Here is a 16660-nt window from a genome sequence, read left to right on the forward strand (position 1 = left end):
ATACCTGCATGCATAATAAAAGTCAGCTACATGCTGAGTGAATTCTAACGTTTCTTTACTTTCCACAACATACGATTCGTAAATACATCACATCTTTAATACACTTACACATGGCAAAACGCTTTTAACCTTTATTACTTTCACTATGCATGTCTATCAATCGTTTCGTAACTATATTCATATGCACCTACCCCTAACCGAGCCTCCTATCCTTGCTCGTAACCGAGCCTCCTATCCTTGCTCTTAATCGAGCCTCCTATCCTTGCTCCTAACCGAGCCTTCCTGTCCTTGCTCATAACCGAGCCTTCCTTGCTCGTAACTGAGCCTCATATCCTTGCTCGTAACCGAGTGTGACATTTGAGCCAAAACAAGGTACACCTCAGTATGTATTTACCGATTAAGCAAATAAACGCTTTTTACGTAACAAACGAACGATTAACCGAACGGGTCGGTTATGACCCAGATATCCCGGGAGGAATCTATAAGTGATATACATTTAATATAAGCTAAAATATTGGTAATATGGCCTTAGTTCGATAGCAAACAAGTTAAACGAAAACATGCTCGTTTAACTACCCGCTATATATTTAAACGCGAAAGATAGTTACAAACCAAGCATTGTATCATCCATTAAGCCGAAAAAGACTTACCAAACACTTACTTGAAATGTTTTAAGCGATTCATGAAAATATTTTTGATTTTTACAAATATATAGTATGTTTTTATAAATTTACACAAAACTAGCAGAAAAACACTCGTTTTCGCACTGTTTGGCGCACCCGATAAGTTTTTCGCTCCAAAAACCGAACCCGAACTAAATTTGGACCGGGCTTCTCGTGTTTGGGCCTTTGAATCGGTTATTTGGGCCAAAATGGGCCCAAGCAACCTTCCGGCCGCAACATTGGAACCCCCCCTTTTGATTTCTTTCACATATAAACTAGTTCTAAGATATTTTTACACATTCATCCACAATCAAATTCTGGAAACACCTTTCTTCATCAGGAAACCCTTCAAACCCTAAGGTAAACAACTTAAATAAGTAACTTTTACACTTGTTTAACCTTGATTAATACCATATAAACATGTTCTAATTACCAAAAATCATTCCTAACCATGTAAAACCCTTAAAAATGGTCCATAAACATGTTTTAATCATACACATGGTAAGGAACCTGGTTTGATAGTTTTTTTGGCCATAAACACGGATTAAAGGGTTGAAACGGCATTTTTACGGTTCAAAAGTTCGTTTTTGTGCACTAGCCGAAACCCTAAGTTAAGGGCTATTATGTTGATGAAAAATTGCATGGTTTGTGATATAAAACTTGTATCTAGCCTAGATAGGAGCACAAGAGCTTGAAAAGTTGATTAGAAAGGCGGAAACGAACCAAAACCGCTAAGGTAATGTCGAAACACTCGCTTACGGGCTGTTTAGGTTAAGGTTGTGATGTGCATATTATTAGGCCTTGAAATTTTGCAGAGACATCAGGGACCATGTCATTGAGTCCCTGTTCAAATTTGGTAATATTTCGACCATCCGAGAATATTTGGCTTATTTATTACCGAATTGGGACGTTTAATGGGGAAAAATAGTTAAAATGCTTCAAAAATTATGAAATTTTTCTGGTAACTAAAATTTAATGTATTTTGATCACATATGAATTTTGGGATCATTTGGAGAAGTCTAAAGGTGTTTTATGCATATGCGTTCGTGTGAATTTTGATAGTCGAGTCTGGGCCGAAAAGAATATTTCACAAGCTTTTAACATTCTGGAATTGATACAGGATGTTTTGGGACATAATTTGTGTATTCAGGAGAAATATAGCTGATAAAATAATTTTTTTTAAATTAATAAATCAGTAAATAATTCCAGAAATATTTTTATTAAAATATACATATTTTAATTGATAAGTGGCTAAATTTTCATAATTTAATGATTAACGGTTAATTAATTATGCTAATTTGAAGATTAAACAAATTCAATTATTATAAAAACCGGTAAGTACGCGATTAACGAACCTGCGGGAATATCAAAACACCAAGAGTGATCAAAAATCATATTTTTGGATTAATTAAGTAAAAACGAACCTTTCTATGAGAAACTTGGACAATCTAGATAGATTGTGCGCGTTTCTTCTCAAATCAAACTAAATAAACGGAAACGGGCCCCGTAGCTAATCCGGACCCAGTATTTGATCCTTCTTTATAACTTAATCATTTTATTAACCAATACATTTACCCAAGCTTACTTCCCCATAACTGTTTTCTGAACGCGTAAACGAACAACTTGGCCCAGCTGGGAAAACGGGAATCTGAGTCAAGTTCGGTTTTAAGTATTAGACATTGAACAACATCACAACCTAAGCCTATTGCCACTTTCTGGGCGTTCCAGCTATACCCAGATTAGTTATACAGCCCAGTTTAGTATTGAGATTATAATAATATTAAAATACTAATATTATTATAATATTGAATATAGTGAACTGTGATTACAAGTTACACAAACCTTGAACCGACGTGCTACTAATTATCTACTAAACAGTGGGTTTCATGACCCCACTTCTAAACTGTTTTACGAACTTTTGGGGTGAAAAGCATGTTTGATTACATATACATACCTGAAACATGTATTGATGTGAATTATCTAGTGCTAACACACGAAAGTCCCCACTAACACAGTGATTAACTTCGAGCCGGTGGCTTGTGAATAGTACTATTGGTTTGACAAACCCAAACGGAGCCGGCATGTGTTGCTGAGACTTTACCCTGTTTGCACATGACCATAATTATACAACACGCTATGTAGTGTTAGACATAGCTACTTGGGGCATATTATGGGCAGAAAGGGAGCCATAGTGGTTGATTGTGCGTGGGAAATGGATGCACGCAGCACAAATAGTCAAGGCTTCACTGTAGCTTAGCATAATTACATCATTTACATAAATACATACATACCTATATCATGATTACAAGTGTTAACTTGTGAATACTCATAACTGTTTTCTTGAAACTTGTGAAACTCACCAACTCTAGTAGTTGACCCGTTTTAAACTGCTTTTCAGGTGTACCAAAATCGAAATGATTTGGTGATCTGTTACTTGCCCAAGGTGTGTGGTTGATGCTATGTGAATAGAAGCAAGGGTGCTAGTAGTAAGATCGTATAGTTAACGAACTAGTTTTGTTTGTATCACCTAGACTGTGAAACAATGATAGAACAATGAAATGTAATACAATGTAAATTAGTTTGTAATGTTTCTTTATAAACAATGTTGTTGATACCAGAGGTGTCTATTACATTCCCGTTTTACGCTTCCGCATTGTGCTAGTCGGGGTGTGACACCGAGCCTCCTATCCTTGCTCGTAACCGAGCCTCCTACTCTAACTCATAACCAAGCCTCCTATCCTTGCTCCTAACCGAGCCTTCCTTGCTCGTAACCGAGCCTCCTATCCTTGCTCATAACCGAGCCTCCTATCCTTGCTCATAACCGAGCCTCATATCCTTGCTCGTAACCGAGCCATATAAAGTTAGAGGGATTTGCCATCCTAACTTATTGTGCATGCATGAGGCCCGAAGGCTCTACGCATGAACGTATACACATTCTTCTATACACAACATGCATAATCGTTTATATTCCTGTAACATTCTACGCAAGCATTAGTAGGGTTTGTTCCCTAACTTTTTCTATTCTATCAGCTATCAATCAACATTCAAATATATATTAATGAATTAATATATAGACACGTTCTTACAAGATATATGTCATTAACTAAAATTACATATATCTATTATTTCATATACGAGTATGCATACAGCCCCAGAAACGTTTAAAGGAAAAAGGGGGCTAGAACTCACCTGTAGACGATTCCTTTTCGAGTTAATCGTAATTTCTTTCTTCAATTGTGCTCGACAAACCGTTAATAACGTACACGTATTAATCCTCTATAATTCCTTATTATTCATTTCTAAGTTAACGGAGGTAATTTCCAAGTCAACCGAACCGACATGCATTCTTCTTTAGCCGTTTATATTATTAATATACATTAATCCTCATTTATTGTTATTATATATTTATATTATACCCACTCCATTATTATTAACTCATGTCTTCAATGTGTTCATGCGTTTAACATCCTTAGCGGGTGCGGGTCGTGACGGGCTCATATTTGACTCATGCTCAGTTAGGTTCTCATTGTTCCTAATAAGCTGACCGTTATTTATAATTTCATTCCTTTATGTGAGGTGGGTTACGGGTTGGTAGACGAGTCGGGTCTCGGGTTCGGGTTTTTGTTTAAGTCTCACATCACTACCATCCTTTTATTATTATATTAAAAAGTTATTATCATCATTATTATTGTTGTTGGTATTATTATTATTATTATTATTATTATTATTATTATTATTATTATTATTATTATTATCCAAGCAACCCCCGTCCCATTAACCTACCCGTCCAACCCCCCCCCCCTTCATCATCACTTTCATTTTCATCTCTTTCTTCTTCCCCACTCACCCGCCTGCGCCGCTGCCGCCACTCCCCCCATGTCCGGCCATTCCCTCCCTTCCTTATTTTCATTTTTTCCTTCCCTTCTCCATTATTCACGGCCACCACCACCTGCACCTTCCTTCCTTCATATCCATCCATCTCCAGCCACCGTGGTGTCAACACAGAAGACCTAGGACGGCTGAGCATCTCTAATCCATTCGTATTCCGACAATTCGCATGGGATGTGAACTAAATCCGGCAAATAATTTGCATGGAAAGGGTTTCTCTTAGGATGCGACGAGAATTCCAGAAATCATTCGCATAGGGTGCGACGAGAATTCCAGAAATCATTCGCATAGGGTTCTTTTTATTTGGGTTCGCATGCTGGTTTTGTCAATTCTGCATCTTGACCGTTCTTGGGTGCTCACTGGTGGACAGACAAGGTAAGGTTTGGATGGGATTTTCGTAAGGGTTCGGATAATAGACTCATCGAGCCGTTTCTAGTTCAGATCTGGGTTATTGGCTACACGTCGGGTTCGCGTCTGCCCGTTGCTCACCAGAACGGGTTTCCAACTCGCCGGGATCTCGTTGCTCTTTATATTATTATTTGTATTATTTATTTTCTTGTTATTTTTACGATTCAATTGAATCCCTTGTATATCGAGTTCGTTTATGTCGACTCTTTTATGTTGGTTTGACCTGGTTACTTGTTAATAATCTTAAACAGCAATTGAACTAAATGAATATAATATTTACCTTTTTAGTGTGATTGGACTAGATCTAGGATGGATGATTGGATTTGGAATGTTTGGTGTGCAGGAGGTCTGTTTGTGTGTGTATGGGAGTGATAATGATTGGGAGAATGATGACGGAATGATGAGGATAATGATAGAAATTAGGGTTTAGGGGTTTAAATAACCAATGCCCAAAGGCTTTTAGTCCCAAAAATACGATTAAGTTCACTAACCTTAATAATCTCATCCTTTCTTATTATTTAATTAATTTAATCCATTGCCACACGACGCGATAACTAAAATAACTCGTAATAATTTATTTATTGTCGAAACGAGGACGTTACAAGTCTCTCCCCCTTAAAAAGGTTTCGTCCCCAAAAGCTGCCTAATCATTGTACAAACGAACGCTCCTTGAATTCATTTCCTTTCTTGAACCATCTTAGCTCCCTAGATTACCGGTTTATCCTTCTTACTCTTGGCCTTGCAGTCACTGAGTGGTGTTCACGAGTATTAGCCGTTCAAGGTAGCTTGCCCATGAAGCCCTCGATGATATGCTTCTTATCTTAACTTAACAAGTCTAGTCTCGTCTCTTTAAAAGACATTGTATTATGCTATTCTAACTCTACCGCTTACTTTAAATTCTAAAGTCACGCATCACGTGACTGCCGTTCACAAGGATTCATTCGTATCATAATTCAATCCATAAACATCACATTCAAACATGAGTCTAAATTTTAAAATTAAACATTGAGCACGAAATCTTTAAAGTCATACATAACATAATACTTAAACAAAATAACTCATTCTTCTCGAATGTTCCTTACTTCAGCTTCCTTCCTTGATAGGGAACTGTAAGTCTGTAACTTCTTTCCTGCTTCTCCCCCTCCTGCTTTAGGCTTCTTACATTCATAAGCCTTGTGTCCAGCATCCCCACAATTGAAACACCTGTTGTCCTTCTTACATTCCCAAAATAAGTGTCCCATCTTTCCGCATCTGTAACATGCGTTTAACCCCATCCTACACTCTCCCCAGTGTTTCTTTCCACAGTTGTTACAAGCAGCAATCTCATTCGTTTTTGCCTTTTTCTTGGGTGGCTCATCGCTTTCAGTATCCGTCTTCTTGGAGATTGGTTTCTTTCCTTCCTTCTCTTCTACCTCCACCTCATCCACAGCCAGATCGTGCTAAACCATCTCTGCTAGATCACCGGTAGAGTCGAATGTGGCAGGTTTACTGGTCCTGACTATGGAGCGAACATTCTGCGGAAGTCCTCTGATGTAACACTTGATCCGCTTCACTTCAGTGTTCACCATGTCAGTTATCAACCTGGACATGCGGTTGAATTCGGTTGTATACTCACGGTGTGTCATTTTTCCCGCCTTTAGATTTAGAAACTTCATTTCAGCCCGTTCAACCTCGGCATCAGCACAAAACTTCTTCATTACCATCTCCTTCAGATCTTCCCACTTCATGGCCTTAATATTAGCAGCAGTCTTACTTTGCTCAACAGTTTCCCACCAGAACAAATCTTCATCACAAAATGACTGAGTAGCGAAGCCCACAGCTTGGTTGGGACGGCACTAACTAATGCGGATAACCATATCGATTGCGGTTATCCACTGAAGGGTAGCGATTGCGTCACCAGTACCTGTCTGCTGATGTGGGTCAAAACCTTTGAAGGTTCTGTAGTTGCAACCACCTCGGCCTCTCTTACCGTCATTAACCTTCAAAGAACGAACTTCACTTGATGCTTCAACCTCAGTCTCAGTATCCTTCTTACTACTCTCATCAGTCTTCTTAACAGTCTTAGTACGGCTTTCAGTAGACTTGCCCGATTGGAGATTCTTCACCGCAGCAGCAATAGCTTAAGTAATCGCAGCTTGAATAGTAGGACGTAAGGATGCTTAAAATCTCTCAAATTTTTGCTCTGATACCAACTTGTAAGGCCTTGAGCCCGGTAGCCTTACCTTCGGTGTTGGACTTACTTATAAACTCATTTTGATACAGCGAAAGCATAATCAATTTGCAGCGGAAAATAAAATTTTTACATAATAACTTCCTCCTCTAAATAATCTTTAATATGGATAGCCTCGTGCGCGCCTCAAGTTTACCACGTCATCAATAATACCTGCATGCATACTAAAAGTCAGCTACACGCTGAGCGAGTTCTAAAGTTTCTTTACTTACCACTACATATAATTCGTAAATACATCACATTTTTAATACAATTATACATGGCAAAATGCTTATAACCTTTATTATTTTTTCTATGCCTGTCTATCAATCGTTTCGTAACTATATTCATATGCACCGCCCCCATCCGAGCCTCCTATCCTTGCTCGTAACCGAGCCTCCTATCCTTGCTCTTAAACGAGCCTCCTATCCTTGCTCATAACTGACCCTTCCTATCATTGATCATGACCGAGCCTTCCTATCCGTACTCATAATAGAGCCTTCCTTGCTCGTAACCGAGCCTCCTATCCTTGCTCGTAATCGAGCATCCTATCCTTGCTCGTAACCGAGTCTCCTACTCTTACTCTTAGCCGAGCCTCCAATCCTTGGTCATAACCGAGCCTTCCTTGCTCGTAACCGAGCCTCCTATCCTTGCTCATAACCGAGCCTCCTATCCTTGCTCGTAACTGAGCCATATAAAGTTAGAGGGATTTTCCATCCTAACTTATTGTGCATACATGAGGCCCGAAGGATCTACGCATGAACGTATACACATTCTTCTATACAAAATATGCATACTCGTTTATATTCCTATAACATTCTACGCAATCATTAGTAGGGTTTGTTCCCTAACTCTTTCTATTCTATCAGCTATCAATCAAACATTCAAATATATATTAATGAATTAATATATAGACACGTTCTTACAAGATAAATGTCATTAACTAAAATTATATATATATACATATATATATTCTTTCACATACGAATATGCATACAGCCCCAAAAACGTTTAAAGGAAAAAGGGGGCTAGAACTCACCTATAGACGATTCATTTCCGAGTTAATCGTAATTCCTTTCTTCAACTGTGCTCGACTAACTGTTAATAACGTACACGTATTAATCCTCTATAATTCCTTATTATTCATTTCTAAGTTAACGGGGTTAACTTCCAACTCAACTGAACCGACATGCATTCTTCTTTAGCCGTTCATATTATTTAATATACTTTAATCCTCATTTATTGTTATTATATATTTATATTATACCCACTCCATTATTATTAACTCATGTCCTCAATGCATTCATGAGTTTAACATCCTTAGCGGGTGCGGGTTTGTGCCGGGCTCATATTTGACTCATGCTTAGTTAGTTTCTCATTTGTTGTTGATAAGCTAACCGTTATTTATAATTTCATTCCTTTACGTAAGGCGGGTTACCGGTTGCTACACATCATTACCATCCTTTTATTATTATATTAATAACTTATTATCATTAATATTATTGTTATTATTTTTATTATTATTATTATTATTATTATTATTATTATTATTATTATTATCATCATCATCATCATCATCATCATCTTCATCATCATCATCATCCAAGCATCTCCCTTCACTTTAACATATCTGTCGAACACCCCCCCCCATCATCACTTTAATCTTCATCTCTTTCTTCTTCCCCTCTCACCCACCTTCGCCGCCGCCGCCACTTCCCCATGTCTGGCAATTCCCTCTCTTCCTTATCTTTATTTTCTCCTTCCCTTCTCCATTATTCACGGCCACCATCACCTGCACCTTCCTTCCTTCATCTCCCTCCATCTCTGGCAACCGTGGTGTCAACACAGAAGACCTAAGATGGCTGGCCATCTCTAATCCATTCGTATTCCAACAATTCGCATAGGATGCAAATTAAATTCGGCAAAGAATTCGCACGGCAAGGGTTTCTCTTAGGATGCGACGCGAATTCCAGAAATCATTCGCATAGGTTTCTTTTTATTGGGGTTCGCATGCTGGTTTTGTCAATTCTGCATCCTGGCCGTTCTTGGGTGCTCAATGGTGGACAGACAAGGTAAGGTTTGGATGCGATTTTCGAAAGGGTTCGGATACGAGACTCATCGAGTCGTTTCTGGTTCAGATCTGGGTCGGTGGCTGCACCTCGGGTTCGCGTCTGCCCGTTGCTCACCGGAACGGGTTTCAAACTCGCGTGGGATCTCATTGCAATTTGTATTATTATTATTTGTATTATTTATTTTCTTGTTATTGTTACGATTCAATTGAATCCCTTGTATATCGAGTTCGTTTATGTCGACTCTTTTATGTTGGTTTGACCTGGTTACATGTTAATAATCTTAAATAGCAATTGAACTAAATGAATATAATATTTACCTTTTTAGTGTGATTGGACTAGATCTAGGATGGATGATTGGATTTGGAATGTTTGGTGTGCAGGAGGTCTGTTTGTGTGTGTATGGGAGTGATAATGATTGGGAGAATGATGACGGAATGATGAGGATAATGATGGAAATTAGGGTTTATGAGTTTAAATAGGCAAAGCTCAAAGGCTTTTAGGCCCAAAAATATGTTTTAAGTCCACTAACCTTAATAATCTCATCCTTTCTTATTGTTTAATTAATTTAATCCAACACCACACAATGCGATAACTAAAATAACTCGTAATACTTTATTTATTGTCGAAACGAGAACGTTACAGTCGAGCATGGATAAAATAAAGGAAGATCTCAAAGGTTCTAAGTACAAACTTCTAGCATGGTTCAATCCCGAGCAAGCTTCACACCCGAGTATGTAGAAGATTGCTCACAATAAGTCACAAGGCAGGATTGAAGAGATTGAGAAGTACATGCTTGCTCGTAGGACATATTCGAGCAAAGCAAGGATAAGTTATGAAGATAGAAGTCTGTAGGAGTAGAATATTTTCTACTGAAAATATTTTAAGTAAAGTCTGCTCGAACACTTGTTTCGAGTACGCTATGCATTACAAGTATGCTCGACAAGGAAACATCATACTCGAAGACTTGTTTACACTTGTATTTATTTTTGTCATTATTATGTAATCATTAGGGTTTCTAGAAGGAATGTCTGGGTCTATAAATAGAGTCATAGGTTTCCCATGAAAAGGGACGAGTTTTTACAGATTACGAGAGCATAACCACAAGAGCGAATATTCCTCTTATGCTACCTTGTACCACCGCCGTCACGAAACTCTAGACATTCCATGCAACATTAAATCACTGTTCATTAAACGATATATCAATATAGTAAATCTTTATCTACTGCTTTTATTGACATTACTAAATATTTATTGTCATTTAAATCTTCGTTCCCAATATTTGAATATACTGATTCCGTCGGTATATTCAAGTGGCCTTTGGGTTATTAGATCTAGTGTGATCTTGTCAACCTCTATAGGTTTTGCGCTAGGTCCGGTCCTAACAAGTGGTATCAGAGCTGTGTAAGCTTGCTGAAGGCCACGAGACAGAAGGTTGAGTATCAAAGTTTGAAGCTTTAAAGGCTTTTGTGCGTGACTGAGTTCAGATCTGAAGAGAAGTCAAGCCATGGATGAACAAGAAGTGTCGACTAATAAGATCCCGAGACTAGTCGGTCAAGAGAACTACATCAAATGGAAAGTGTTGTTTGAGGCCGCTGTTAATTACAATGATACAAAACTATGGAACTCCATTAAAGATGGACCCTATGTTCCTTCTCTTACCCCAAATAACAATGCTAATGTGGAAAGGCAGATGAAAAAGAGAGAGGACAAAGCCATGTCCATGCTGAAGTTAGGACTTTCTTGGGAGATTTTCAGCAGTGTGAATTATCACACTAATGCTAAAGCGATGTATGATGCAGTTGTAGAAATGTTTGAGGGAATGTCGAGTTAAGGGATATTAAGAAGGATCGATTGAAACAACAACTTGACAGGTTCAAATTCAAGGATGGTGAGAGATTGAAGTCTGTACTGCAAAGATTCATGGCTATAGTGAATGAAATCAGAACCACATATCTATAGATCTCTGATTTTAATTTCAACAAGAAACTACTCACATCCTTATCAGGTGAATGGTACACAACAATCAAATTCATCAGAGAGAAGGAAAATTTTCCCAACTTTAAATTGGATGATGTGATTTCATTTCTGCAGGCTGCAGAGCATGAAACGATTGAAAATCACATGTTGAAGGAGGAGAAACCCAGGTCTCCAGTGACTAATGCACTCGGATAAAAAATCAACGAATGGTATGGTTCGAATGGAAGTTGCTCGACTCGAATGGAATGAAATGAAATGGGGGAGTGGAGTGGAATGGAATAGTTGAGTGGAATGGAATGACTTGAAACAAAATTTCCAACCGAATTGAACCAAAAAATTTCAGTAGGCTCCAAGAGATCTTTTCGCTAACCAAGAACTTACAAGTACACTCAAACACTGAAATTTCACAAACTTTTCACAACCAAAACCAAAGAAACTGGAACTTTCTTTTGTGGACCCACAACTCACTTTTTCACACAAACCACACGTCTCAAACACTCAAAAAAATATCAAGACTCAAGCTTGTGACCCAAAAATTACAACTAGTAGAGCCGAAAGTTTTGATACCAATTGTAGATCCCGAAACCAGATCCGACAATGAACAACTTTGTTCTTGATAAACGGTCGAGATGGGTGGGATGAAATCATACGATCGAACAAAACAATATAACAATAATATAAATAGTGAACGACACTGTAATCGGTTAAAAGAAGCAAGAACCGACCCCACCCAAATGGGTTAAGTGAACCTTTTATAGGGTTCCCATTTTTCCAAAGTTTACATCTTAACCGTACAAAATAAACGCACCGAGTGCGAAATAAATCGACTAAAAGCAAACTAGAACAACATACACAATCCTAAAAACAATATAGAATATTGGCGCTACACATAGCATCAAACACACACACACACACATATATATATGTATATATGTTTGTGCGTTTGTGTCTAGAACTCATTTGGCGTGCAAGCTTTTAATTCTAATAATCTTCATCCCTACTCAAACCATTGTATAGTAGTAACTACTTCATCTTGTCATTTACATTCTATATTAGAACTTTAAAGTAATCGCTTCATCTAAAGCATAGAGCCTACCAAAATTCTCTCATTGACCAAGTATTCACACACTACAATGCTCACATTAATCTGATAGCGGCAAAACAATTGATTCACATAATTAAGCAAACTCGTTAAAGTAATCCCATGTCCAAAGTTGTCGCTTAAACCCCAAAACTTAGATGAAAAATGTGTTATGCTATAACTATATCCTTGCGGTAACTATATATCTATGCGATACCTATACCGTCCGACACAATACATAGCATGAACTATATCAATTCAACTACTACCATGCATGTGCTTACATGCGAAAACTTACTTCAGTTTTTGAGAAACCCTAATTCAATTTGTTACGGGTGCTCGAACCGTTTAGTCTTGTAAATAAATTAGCATCGTTACTATATTCCACACACCTCGATTATCAATCCTTTGTGGTCCTATGCAAAACCGTTAATAAAGCTTTTTAGTTGACAAGTACCTTATACCGAACCGAACCAAACCAAACCAAACCTTGCAGTTGAGATTCGATGATGTTTGGAATCGTTTTTGTTCTAACAAAGGAGATGAGGTTGGGGTTGATTATTAATAAAGTATTAGGATAGTTCCACATTACCCTCTTTAACTACCAAATCTCATTATTTTCTTTATATTTAATATAAATCAGTTGCCTCAATTAAATACTTAAAGTTTATCAAACGAAATCTCGGGATGTTACGGTTACACACATTCATGTGATAATGATATGTAATATAAATATATACGTAAATCCTAAATATTGTCAATTATGTTAACCGGTTGTTTCAACAAATTTGTTGGAGTAAATAACTAAATGTGCCGTTTATATATTCGCATAACTGGATGGTTTTAGCCAAGAGTCAAAGCGGATCAAAGGTATTGCAAAATGTGTATAATCATACGGAGCTTATCTGGAATCTATCCAAAAGAAACATGCAAAAAACCAAATTTATGAGCTTTGAGTTGTTTGGGTGCTTACAACCTAGTTTTCCAAGTGTTTTATGCGAATTAAAAGCCGTCAAGTTGATTTATTGGAATATACGTTTTAATTTTTGAACATAGAAGTTAGAAATAATTACAACACATACATAAAATCAAATATATTCAATTTTCTTGTGATTTTAATATTTTTAAAATCAGAATAATAAATGAATTTGTTCTTAATTGTTTGTATTCAAGCTGGATTGTTCACACACACATATGAATGCCAAAAAACATAATAAAACAAAATAAAAAAACCAGCATGTAAATAATACTAATACAATGGAGGATTAAAGAGCGTTTATAATTCAGTTACGTACAATATACATTAACTCAAATGCACATAAGAAGAAGGTAAATATGATACTACATATTTACAAATATTTTAGCATAAAAGCTACTTGTGTTTATTTAAAAAATGAAAAGATAATCAAAGGAAATAACATACAAATGAATAAAAGTTCATAATATTATTAGTCTTTTCATAAACCCCATGTCAATGTAAATCTTCTAAACCTGAAAGCAAGCAATATACAAAGGATAACTGAGCATGTGAAATGAATATTATGAAATACATGAACAAATTAACAGAAACAAAAGATTTAGTGTTTGGAGGCTTTTCGTCAATACCTTATTTAAGACCTTGTTAATGAAGTCCTTCATATCTAACATAAGTTGATCGGATTCTGGCAACTCCGAGAAGAGAAAGAACTCATGAAATGTGTTTGGGTAGTCAATCAAGTACGCTTCCTTCCCGGACTTCTTGAGCCACTGGTAGTACCTTATATGTCGGTCCCGGAGGGTATCAAACCCAGCCGCGACCACCATTGTCGCGGGAAAATCCATTTTGGATATGTCCACGGCATTGGGCCCGGTAACATTGATGATAGGATGGTCTCGGTTGAAGGGTTCACCTAGGGGCATGAACGCGTTCCAAAACCAATCGGTCCGCTTCATTGTCACGAGAGGTACTGATCCATCCATCCGTATTTCAGAATCTGTTCGCTCCTCCCCGCCGAGAAACGGTTGGATCGCCACTAGCCCAATTACCTACAAGCCATCATACTGTTCATCAGCAATCATGCGGGTGGTATTTGTTGTTGGATTTTAGATCACTCATTTCTTCTTAATTTCTTACAAAATACAACTTACGTGTGTACGATGCTTCAATTAGAAAGATACGAAGTTGTTGATTTTTCAAACTAGGAAATTAGATATGTTTATATACGGATAATAATGCATGAATCCAGTAGCATATGTATACATATATATAGTTAAGTCGTACCCGGAGTTGCTGGAATTTGAATTGGGAGGCTCTTAGAGTCACATGATGAGCTAGGTGTCCGCCAGCGCTATCACCGACGATAAAGCACCGTGAAATGCTGGCATTCTCCGGCAGCCATTTTGACCGGTTATCTTCATTGTCCAGAAATTTCAGCACATCAAACCCATCGTCATGTTGGGAAGGGTGTCGGTTCTCTGGTGCAAGACGGTAGTCGACAGAAACAACAATGGCACGCAATTCGCTCGCGAACTTGCGGCCCACATAGTCTAATATCGCCACATCCGGGGAGAGGAAAATATATCCACCGCCGTGAAAGTACACCATCACCGGGAGATCTTCTTCAGCGTATTGCGTGGGGACAAATACACGGAACCAGAGATTGCGAGTTGGATCCACCATGACATCGTGTGTCTTGACACCGTTGACGGGTATGGACAATGCCGGGATCTGAAAGTCCACGAGATTGAGAAGACCGCGGGGCACCGTGCCGTCATCCCGGAGAAGTGGGTCGATTGCAAGGTCTATTGCCGATAGTACAATTCGTGTTCTCAAGGGCAAGGATAGCTGAGATTTCGGAGTTTCCGCTGCTGCTGATGATTCCATAATTAATTGAAAGACTTTTGTGATCAGAGAGGTACGTATTCAAAATTCAGGTTGTGTGACAAATGCTAAACACATCAACTCTATTTATACTGCAAAATATGCGACGTTATATCAAACCATCTTTGATTATTTCAATATTTCAGTCAAATGAAACCTTCACCTGCGTGTTCACACCAAAAAGGTTGGTCATGGTCAGGGTCTAGTTGAATTAAACCTAGTATTCAACTTCTGATATATGTATAAGTGACAAATCACATTTTGGCAATTGCCAAGAAAGATAGGTCACAACTAGTTGCTTACAAAGCTCTTATGCCAATAACTAATAATGCTTTTACGGTTATTAAATAATATAAAGGCTAGTTGGATTCCAATATTTAACAAATTGAGTTATTTTGTCCAATGTTAAATATAGGTAAAAATGTTAAATGTTCTTGTATTCCCTTAATTTTCAATTCATATGTAAAAATAGATGCTGATTTAGTCGCTAATTTAGGTAATTTTATGAGTAGGAAGATTCATTTTTGTGACCCATTTACGGTTTGTTATCGCTATTTTTATCTTAAGTAGGGTTCTTATTAGTTGAAGCAAAAGCCAAATGCTCTAATTAGATTTAACAAATAAAGAAACATAATGATTGTCAAACATGGATATTATTGTATCAAATTTGAAAACGAAATTTATCATCGCTCGATTATTATTATTATTTATATACCAGTCATGCTTGCTTTTGGAATTTTCTTATGGTATTATGGGTATTACATGGAGCTAGTTATGAAGTTAACACATTTGGGAGTTCTTTGCACAAAAGAGGTATCTATCATATTAAAACGAAATCTGATATGGGAAAAACGAAGATTTGGATGAACTAGTAGATATAATGCTGGGAAGATATGGGCTGCCAAGCTCAGGTTAGGGCAGATAGGGTTTATACATTCTTAATGTTTATAAAGTTAACAATCATTTGTTTGACTTACCAGTAATAATGTGTATATTTAATTGCAATGGAGATGGTTATTTACGCTAAGTAAAATCTAAAATTTGTGACTAATTGCTAAGCTTGGCTTGTAAACGAACACAAACAGAGTGTTTTCATGTTTGTCCGTCTGACTTTAACTATTTAAACGATTGAAACGAACAATTCAACATAAAGAGCGTGATTTTTTTTTGTGTTCATTCATTAACAGTATAAACAAATGGCTCATGAACATAACAACCGAACATAATTGAACATAGTTGAACATACATAATTGAGCTAAAATCAGTTTAAAGTAATTTAAAAAATTATGTGTTGGACGTAAAGGTTTTATTAAAGCTAATATAAAATATATTAATGGACGTAAACTAACGAACTTAACAAACGTAAACTAGCGAGCGTTAATGGACGTAAGGGTCTTTAAAAAGGTATATTGGTAATTCAGGCAACAAACATATTGTTAACATATTCAATTTGGGCTTAATTTGCAGCAGATTAATTTTGGTCAAACTTAATCAGTAGCAGCC

General features: G+C 37.3%; 1 pseudogene; it reads right to left on the minus strand.

The window, feature by feature from the left end:
* Positions 1-13836: 13836 nt before the first annotated feature.
* LOC143533545 (putative carboxylesterase 18 pseudogene) lies at positions 13837-16253 on the minus strand (annotated as a pseudogene).
* Positions 16254-16660: the final 407 nt, after the last annotated feature.

Source organism: Bidens hawaiensis, unplaced genomic scaffold, assembly GCF_021521415.1.
Source record: "Bidens hawaiensis isolate Kalapana, Puna unplaced genomic scaffold, B.hawaiensis_p1.1 tig00000760_1, whole genome shotgun sequence".
Lineage (NCBI taxonomy): Eukaryota > Viridiplantae > Streptophyta > Magnoliopsida > Asterales > Asteraceae > Bidens > Bidens hawaiensis.